This window comes from Falco punctatus (assembly GCF_963210335.1).
Source record: "Falco punctatus genome assembly, chromosome: 2".
NCBI lineage: Eukaryota > Metazoa > Chordata > Aves > Falconiformes > Falconidae > Falco > Falco punctatus.
The window spans coordinates 35,888,868-35,899,305 of record NC_137581.1 but is presented as its reverse complement, the minus strand read 5'-3'; the positions used below and the strand labels follow the sequence as shown (position 1 = coordinate 35,899,305).

The following is a 10,438-nucleotide window of genomic DNA, read 5'->3' as shown; positions in this document are numbered from 1 at the left end:
CTTGTTTTTTAATGACATTTTATATTCCCTGTGCCACTTAGGCATGCTGAATTAGTGTTAAAATAAAAAGACGTTTAACTCTGCTTTCGTTGTTATTCTAGCATACATTTAACTTGGGAAGTGGAGAGGTAATCTGAAGTAACATCCGCTTTCTCTGCTTTTTGAAATGTACAGTCACATCCTCGGGAGTTTTGCAGCAGACCATAATCAGAATGGACATTCCAACCTGAATGCCAGAGGCAAAACCTCACAAATTCTGCTGAAGACTATGCACAGTGCCCTTCACCCTCCCCCACGTTGCTCTTTGAACACTGAACCACAGCTCTAGCAGTGACCAGGAAATTAAGTAAAGGTGCAATCATGGACCTAAGGAGCTCACAGTTCGGATTTTGTTTGTAGTTACTGTGACTGTAAAGGAGCTTTTGCAGTTCTAGGATTCACATGGAAGAAATAGGCACAAAAGAGAATAGGGCACAAGGGAAGAGGAAATTAATTACATGTACTGATTCAAAGGTGTTTAATTAATAATAGTCTTTCTCTTATGTTCATATGTACATATCTCTGTGTGAGTATGCACCTCATACTTGCCCTTTCTCTAGAAGAGGGCACTGCTAGAATAATGGAAGAAATGGAGCTAAGCGGTTTTTTTTTTCTCTACTTTGTTTTCAAGTGTGTTGACAGAGTGCAACTGCAGTTATAAAACAATTATCGGGGGGGGGAAGCCCTAGCTGAGAATAAAAAAGAGTTGATACGATATATCTACAAGAGTGTAACTGCAGATATAAAACAATTATCATGGGGGGGGGGGGGGAAGCTCTAGCTGAGAATAAAAAAGTTGATACGATATATCTACAGAAAGTAATGGAATTGCTAGAAACAGAGATGGTTCTGGATTTTTTTTTCTCAAAATGTGTCTTTCATAAGAGAATTCCAAATATTTAAAAGAAAGCTTTTCCAAGGAAATTTAGGTAAGGGTTAAATTGATATTAGGTTAATTAGATTTGAGATTGCTTTTCTGGGTGAAAAAAGATTCCCATTATAGCAAAGCAGTAATAAGATCAACAAACAACTAGGGCATTCAAGTACAGCATATGAAAATATGGTTCAAATTCTTATTCTGCTTGATTGGAACTTTCTTGCAACTTTTCCTTTGCAGCTCATGAATTTCTTTTAGCCAAGACCATACTGGCCATGCCAAACATGCTCTTGTTTTCACTTTGCCCCCCCAAATTCTTTCCTGTACTTGAGAAAGCCACCCCAGCAAGTTCCATTGCAATCAAACAGTGCTCTGTGCAATTTCAAGAGTGTGAACTGTATCTTTCCTGTCACAGTTGCATGCAGGACATAATTCATGTTTTCCAACAATCATTATTGATATAACATATGGAGTCTTATATTTTGGCATCTGAATTTGTGTAATCTGTGTTCCTTGCAATTTATCTTGTTTCTTTATTAGTTGACTTCACTGGGAATTTCCCTTATCTTTCTGTGGTGTGACACTGATCAGTGTTTGTGTGAAATTTGGGGAAGCTGCAATTCCTCATGCTTGCCAGTTGTCACATGCTGGGTTTTAAGCCAGAAGAAAACCAACCAACCAAACAAAAACCTCTTTAAAAGCAAAAGATAAAATAATATGCTTCTTATATGGAGGTACTGTGATATTATTATAAGAACTAGAATTATTCCAGAATTAACTACATGGTTTTCAGGTATTTTGGTTTTTAAACTGTTCTGTACCTAATTTATTGATTTATTAACACTAATTTATTGATCTTATCTTTGAAATTGGGAAAGGACTGCCTTTTCCCAGTGCAAGTAAATTACTGGTTCCTGCTAAAAATGATGATTACATGTGCTGATACTATGCATCCATAATGCAGGCTTGCTGTTTTCTTGGGACTAAGGAATTTAATTTGATTAGATTTCAGGTTAAACTCAGTCATGATTCTGATGAAAAGGGTCATATTCTGGAGTTGAAAAAATACAGATAATGTGGCACACCTGACCCGATAAGCAGTAGTTCAAAGCACTGGATAATACCTTTCATTCTGTAAACACATTGCATGTACATATGCATTTTTTCCCATTTTCCACCATCTGTCCCTCATACAGATACACCTTAATTTTTGCGCAGACAAGGTGATGGATATGAAAGTTTTAGGCTGTATAGCTTGAACACATAATTTCATCCTTTAATTAGTTTAAGGAAATCTAATAGAGAAATTCACAGAATATTGAATATTCTAGTGTACCTGTCCTTCTTGCTGTATATAACAAAAGGCTGATTTACAACCAAAAGCAGATTTTTGTAATAGAAGAGCAATTCGGTATGAGTAGTTAGTACAAGAGGATAAATAAGGTTTTGCTATTCAGCAGAACTTTTACCTCCTACACTACTAACATGACTAAAATGAAGCTTTGATTTGATCTTTCATAGATTACATGGAAAAGTGACCTGTGAATTCACACCTGACTAGTGAACACACAGACATTTCTCTTAAGTATTGCCGCTTTCTTAATCTTTCACTTCCTCATCAACAAGCTGTTCAGAGATGCTGTCAGCTTACCAGCTTACTGGACAACTCTGCAGTTTAAGGAAAATACAGAAGTGCCATTAATTTCAGGAGGAAAAGGTAGGCTTTGCATTGTTGCTTTGTTCATCCACCAGCTAAATTCTTCCTGTAACCTTACTGTGTTATTACCATTGAATCATATTTCTAGCCCAACTGAGTTACAGTAAGTAGATATACATGTATGTGTGTACACATCTATGCTGAAAAAACAGTCAAGAGCTTTCTTAAGTTATAAATCCCCAAAAGATGCCTTGGATAATTTGTATTTGCAAAGCTAGAACTTCAAGTGTGGGTTTGGGAACTGAACTACCATTTTTACTACTTCAGCTACAGGTACGGTTACAAACACAAAAGTAAAACATGATGGTGAAGAGTCAGTGGCATGATGACTTACTGGAGAGAAATGTAAATTATTTGCAACAGCAGGGAAAGCAGGAGCTGTATGAGTAAATATATTGTGTAGAATTTGTGCAGAATGGCTGAGAATAACTGGATTGCTTGAGTTACTTAATATCTTATAATGAATTGATAGTTACAGACTGGCTAATAGCTCAAAAGAAAGTAATGGAACAAGATGACAGAATGATAACACTTCCCATACTGAGAAGTGGCTGGAATGATTGCTTGGTTCCTTTCATATTATAGCCAGAAACTGGTTTAATATCTGAAATGACATTCTTACTATCCTCCGACACCTGCTTCCTGAAAGACCAGCTGAATAGAGAGAACTGATCTGCTTGCTGGTATTAGAAATAAAAAGTACCATTTAATCAAAGGTAGTAGTCCTTAGAATAATAAAGAATGTTAAGAAAAGGATTTTCTGCTCTTCAGAAATATTACAGAAAAGCAAACCCATGTTTCTGTGCGATGATCCTGCTATAATAATATGACTGCTGCCTTGCTGGAGATCAGGAGTGACTACAGCTGTGTCAGTCTATATTTATGACTTCTTACAGGTTGCTCCTTTCAGTATTTCAGTGAGAGAGAAACTCTTTCCCTTTGTAGGCTAACATCACCTTGTTTCAGTACGTTTCCTTTTTTTCTTAACTTTAAGCCATTGACACAGTAGGTGGCTGAGCCAACTGAAACAGAGCTCTGTGTGTTCTCTTATGTGCTTAGGCAGACATTTGCCATAGTCTTCAGATCTCACAGCTCAACTATAAAACTCATTTTTTGTTTCCTTTGCTGAGGAAAACCTTTTACACTAGGTAAAAAAAGGAGGGGGGTGGGGCGTGGGGAGGTGGAGGGAGGGAGAGAGAGAGAGAGAGAGAGAGAGAGAATGCAGCCAACTAGTGTTGCTCTGGTCAACTTTATAGCTAGCTGTAATGAAGAAGTATAATCTCTTTGTTACTGGTTATGACTGCTGACAGTTTTGTGGTTTTTATTTCTGGGAAGTCCATGCATGGAGAAGGGACTTTCTCTCAATTATTGCTATGAATAAACTTTGAAAACAAGTTTAAAGAAAAGAAGATTTTATCATGAGTTCTGCATTAAAAGTTTTAAGTGATATGCCAGTGATGATTAAGGTTTTCTACAAACCTGAACAGCTTTGCATGCAAGCACCTAAAGCATCCAGTAACAATATTCTTTGTGGTGATTATGATGTTTGTTAATGTAAGAATAAATGAAAGCTTCAGAACACTTACTTAAGGACAAATGTAAAACGAGAAATGCAGCCAACAGAATGATTTAGGGACGCATAAACTTCTACGTTTTAATGTCCTGATTCAAAGACCTCTAGAAATGACATTAAAACCCCAAAATAATAGAGGATTTTTGATGTCATACATCCTGAATTTGGAATTATTTTAAAAAATGTATTTAACCCAAGTTAAAACATTATCATTATTTGTATCACTGCTTAAATAACCCAACAGTTTCTTCCTGGTTGTTCTGAGTGGCCCTACTTGTCTCCCAATCTGACTTCAAGTTAAGTATTTATACATGTAAATAAAGTAATAAAAAATATTCTGAAGATATGGCATACTTGTTTGGCTGATAGCATATGTGGTAGAAATCCCAGGAGACAGTGACGGCACAACTATTACAAGGTAGGAAAACCAGCCGGTTCACATGTGTGTCTCTGCCTTCCATTTCCAGGTGCATATTGCTTTGGATATCAGTTTTGGTCAGATTTCTTTCTTTTAACCTAGACGTGACTAGTGATCTTAGAAGCTATTATTAGGCCTAACCTATATAGAATAAATATTTTAGTGAGTCAAGTAATGTGACACATTATAAAATGTGTATGAATCAAACATATTAGGGGTTTTTTTGCCTGTGTTATGTAGATACTAAACACTTCCTTACTCTTAACAAAGGTTACATGACAACTGAAAGCTTACCCCTTCAAACTTCTGGAAGGAGTTTTTCTTTCCCTTTTGCCAGCTACTGAAGAAAGCTGTATACAGTTCCAGCTGCTGGTCCTCAGCAGTCTAAATCAGCATGCTTGAACCATTCAGCTGTTGCTGCAATATGTCCAGAAACTACAAAATGTGGGACATTTCCAGTATCCTCCTACATTTGAGAGTACCATCCTGGCTTGAACTTTAACAGCTACAGTGTGTGTCTATGTTTTAACTCAGGCCTCCTGTTGACATATCAAACTTACCTTAAAAAAATACCATCTTGTTAGCACAACTAAATAATGCAGATTTATTTCCTTTGTTTGCTTTCAAATACCTTTTTTAATTTTCATTTATTTCTCCTGTTTGTTTGCTCATTTTCGAGGCTCAGTAATACAGTAGTACTCAAATTGTCCAAGGTGATATCTTGGACAAGTGAAAGCCAAGTACATCACTGGCCCAAAACAAAACTCTGTCATTGCTCACAATCTGAAGAAGGCAAGGCCTAATTCCCATTTTAATTAACTATTAAATGAAATTCAGAGGTCTGGATAGAAATTCACAATGCAGTGACAGCTGGTCGACTGCTGCTAGGGTGTATCTAGTATCATTTGTTCTCCATAATACTTTGCTTTTTTAATAATAATGAAAAGAAAAACTAACATAGTGGAATAAAGTACTCACCAGCTGTTCCTTTCAGAAAATAAATAAAAATGAAGGGCAGGAATACATGATGAGTTTAAATTAACCCCAGCTGGCAAAAGAGAAGATGTTTCATGACAGGTGAAATTCCAGCTTTATCACTTTTCTCCACCTCAGCAATAAGACAATTTGAAATGGTGTGTTTCTGTGCTACCTTGCATACCTCTAGCCCTTTAACTAATTTGTGATGAAAACACAGCTTTGAGAAAAATTTTACTGTGACTAGAGGAGAGGAGAAGGTGCGGTGGTGGGGAAAAGGAGGAGAAATTTGTCCTGAGAACACTGATCTGAATGCCAAAGGGGATTATAGACAGAAGAAGGTCATACAGACTTGTAAGAAAAAGTGCTTATAAGGAACTGTGTGTAATATATAGTCATAAAATACAGTAAAAGGTTTTTGAAAAGTCTAGTGAATCAATGGTTTAATGTGATGGCTCTTTTTAAATGCAAAGAAACCAAGGCCAAACTGAGCTATTATATGACAGGGCCATTTGTAAATATGATTAACTAACTCACTTGAGGTTTTTCTTTCATAGTTTCTGTGGTAACCTGTCTTAATTGATATTGTATGAAACTAATGGAACGTTAGGTTGCATAGTCAGTTCTAGTGGACCCATCCAATATATTTGACACTGCTTACCTTGTGAAAGTGAATTGAATTCCACAGGAATGAAGTATAATATTGCATACATTTCTTTTCTGAGTAGTTTTATTACTGTTGTGGGTCAATTTTTATTATTATTACTTTTATATAAGCAAAATGGAAGTTTAGCAAGTCAGCTCATGTAATTGAATTGATGGGTCATCTTCATGTTTCAAAATGACTAATGAGTTCATGCTTAGAAGATTCTACTAATGTGTGACATGGAAGCCTAATGTCAGGAAAGTAACAGAATAATTTCAGGCACAAAGTTCTTCCACCTTATCTTTGCAGCAGTTGGAGTTTTAAGCATCTTACCAGTTCAAAATATTTTTAAATGCTCAAAAAAATTTGAAGGATAAGCCAACAGAGACAGACGGGATTTTCCCCATTGCAAACTACTGCAATATGAACTTTTGTTGCAGCCACTGTGAACAGTACCAGAAGGTTCTTGCAGAAATAGTCTTAATTTCAATTTGAGATGTGATAACCATATGTTTGTTCCTTGTTCTAGGTATCTAGGAAGTAACCACACAGAATTAAATTTTGTACCCTTCATGAGAGGATTTTCCTTCTAAGTTTGTAGGTGTGGTGTAATGTTTTATGTAGACAGCTAGTCAGCTAGCTTACACACAGATGTCTACACTCTAGGTATTTATGATTTTCTAAATGAGTCCTACCTAAAATGTGTATCTTGAAGAGAATGAATCTCATTTAACTAAACTTCTGAAACTTAGAAGCTCAGAAACTCATATCATCACTCTAAGTTTCTTCTCTTATACTTAATGGAGATAAAAAAAGAAATATCAAGAGTTTGAGTTTTCTCATCCTAAGATAAATATTTAACATAGACCAAACTGAACACACTCCAGAGGCCTGCAGCCTTTGGACAAAGACAGCTTTGTTTCTATTTTAAATGTGGTCTTGTTTTGTTTCCAATCAAAAGTGATAAAATTACTCTGGTACAGTTCAGAAAAACTCTTCTAAAAACCCTAATGAAACCAATTGTTTTGACTTAGTTCCAAACTAAATGTGTGTTTCTATTGATGCAATTTAGGAAATCAGACTTTGGCTTTAAACCAGCTGGCAATTGATTTGGACCCTGATATTTTCAATTAAAATAAGATTTAATTGATCTCCCAAAACATTTAATTCTTTAGTTGTTTATTTTGTTTTCCTTATCTTCACCTAAAGCTGGTAAAAACATCACAAACAATGATGCAGTGACTTATTAGTATCTTGGAAAATGTACTCTTCTGTCTCTCAGATGATGAAATTGTCTCTATGTTGGGATCTGTTTGTATTCACTACAAATGAACTGTTTCACTTCCTCATGCCTTTTTTACTTTAGCGTAGTGATGTCTGGGGAATATAGGAGTTAATATTACTGATTAATCTACAAAACTTGTATTGGTAGACTTAGGAGTTAAGTGTTGAGACTATAATGTAATTGCAGAGGGATTTTTTGTTTGGTTCCATGAACAGTATGGGTAGAATTCAAACCTCTAGAACTCTGACAGATTTTGTTATTTAGACTTTTTTTACAAGATTCAGTAGTATTTACAATACTTATTAAGACAAGAAAGAAGCAGTTATTCATTCTGTATGTGAGTTTTAAGGAATCTATGAACTGTTATGTAAGATTAGATCTGAAAGGTACCTGCTTGAATATTTTATCACTGACACTGTGACCTGTCCTTGCTGGTTTATAAGAAGATGCAAACTCCTTTGCTGTTGAGTTTTTACCACTGACATTTAACATTTAATAATTAGAAGAAGATGGTCTGCATCTTAAGTTTTCACACACCATCTATTTATTTATCCTTTAAAAAATATATAAAATTTTAAACTTTTGATAACAATCAGAGTTTTTTAACAATTACTAATTGAAAACTATGGGAAAAGTGATCTTTGCATCAGTTTTGGTTCAGAAATCTTTCAGCCTCCTGCTTTCTGAGACAGCAGAGTAAGACTTAACTTTTAGACAACAGTATGGTTAATTTTTCCTACTTGGTACCAATTGCTTATAAAGGTCACACATATGTCAAGGTAGTTTTCTTGCCGTGCCTTTAACTGATTTAGTTAACTTTAAAATATTTTAGTTATTTAATTTTATATATTTATTTAATTTAAACCACAAGAACATACTTTGTCACAGAGTTCATAATTCAGGAAATCAAAATTGGAAAATTTTGTTTTGCAGACTCTTAGTCAAGAAATAACAACATTAATTCCTAAAAATGAATACAAAGTATGCAATTGTTTCTTTTACTTCAAAGGTCCACCTTTCAACATTTCCAAGGACCTTTTCTATTTTTCCAGTCTCTACAGCGAAGCAGACTACAGCTCCACAAAAGCAGTTGATAGCACTGTCTATAAGGGGGGAAAAGTGTTAGTGGAATTCAGCTTCTCACTTATAAGCTAAACAACTCTACTCCTCATGTATCCTGATTAATTAAGATTCAGTTACAAAGGACATCATTACTTTGACAGTGCTGTGTCCCTTAGCAGCTTCATTCTAGTTCATAAAACATTTAGTGTAGCTTTAAACACATTTCTGCTTTTGGAGGAATATTCCTTAATTCTTGTGCTGGTTTTGGCTGGGATAATTTTCTTATTAGTACCTAGTATGGGACTGTATTTTGGATTTGTGCTGAAAACAGGCTTGATAATTCAGGGATGTTTTTTAATTGCTGAGCAGGGCTTACACTAACTCAAGGCCTTTTCTGCTTCTCACCCCACGCCAGCAGCAAGGAGGCTGGGGGGACACAAGAAGTTGGAAAGAGACACAGCTGGGACAGCTGATCCCAACTGACCAAAGGGATATCCCATACCATATGAAGTCATGCTCAGAATATAAAGCTGGGGGAACAAGAATGCAGGAGGGGACATTTGGAGTGATGGCATTTGTCTTCTCAAGTAACCATTATGGATGATAAAGCCGTGCTCTTCTGAACACCTGCCTGCCAATGGAGAGTAGTGAATGAACTCCTTGCCTTACTTTGCTTGCACATGCAGCTTTTGCTTTACCTATTAAACTTCACCTATTAAACTTCACCTCAATGCACACTTTCACCCTTCTAATTCTCTCCCCATCCCACTGGGGGACAGTGAGTGAGTGGCCGTGTGGTGCTCAGTTGCTGGCTGGGGTTGAACTACAACATCTATTTATTAAATATGATTTTCTGCTAGTTAAGTGATTTGTTTAATAGCTTTCATCAGGTGGTAGATTACCTGTACCATGATTGTCAGCAGCTGAGACTGGAGGAAAATCCAATGACCAAGTGGTTTCTCATTGCTTTTCAAGTATCTAATTGCAACCTTAGCAATGAAACCTGCATTACTTTAAGTCATAGTACTTTCATTCATTAGTAGCTAACTTAGAAATGATCAAAATGTGGAGCTATGGTTACTATTGCCCTTACTGAGGAACCTGACATTTGTGTTTAGTGAGGGCCTTCTGCCAACTTTTAGCAGCGTTATTGCAAGATCAGAAAGACAGCATTAATATATCTGTTTATCCCCTGAGCAGAAGATGGACCTGAAAGTCTGGAAAATGTTCCTTAAAGAATAGTGTCAACATAACTGCTGTAAGTGTGACATTTCTTTTTTTCAAATTGCAACTGTTCCTCTTTATTTGCAATGGAGTTAATTTTGCCTTTATTATGACCATGGGTGCATGACTGTTCCAAAATATTGGGAAAGGGCAATGAGCCAAAATCATTATCTCCACTTGAAGTGTTTAATACCAAACGTAAATATTAGAGGGGCTTGAGTGCCCAAGCCATCCCTCCAGGCTTTATGCATCTGATTATAAATGTCCCTGCTGCACTGTCAGCTAGTCCCCATCATGACTTCAGTCCAATGTTGTCAAGGAAATAATAACCTAGTCTTCCATTGCTTATCGGTGTGGGGACAGTGCTTAACACATGGGTTGATTTCCCCTCAAATACTCCTATATAATTAAAATTGTTAATAAGCAATTAGCAAAATTAGAAATAGAAATAAAAATTAGGCTGCTTTAGATGCTAATTCTTCCTCTATGCTTTATGCAGCTTTAAAACCTATAGTGCACAGTGAGATACTATTCACAAAAAATGAAAGTAAGCTGATGACTACCTTCTACATACACTTCCAGTGGTCAGATTTTTTTCCTCTGATCTAGAAGAACGAAAGAA

General features: G+C 36.0%; 1 long non-coding RNA gene across 1 annotated transcript in view; it reads left to right on the top strand.

Annotated features, from left to right (window-relative positions):
• The first annotated feature begins 2,357 nt into the window (after positions 1 to 2,357).
• LOC308059785 overlaps positions 2,358 to 10,438 on the top strand; it is a 52,633-nt gene continuing 44,552 nt past the window's right edge. Inside the window, exon 1 of the long non-coding RNA XR_013926403.1 lies at positions 2,358 to 2,633. This is a non-coding gene — a long non-coding RNA (uncharacterized lncRNA). The remainder of the gene's footprint in view (positions 2,634 to 10,438) is intronic.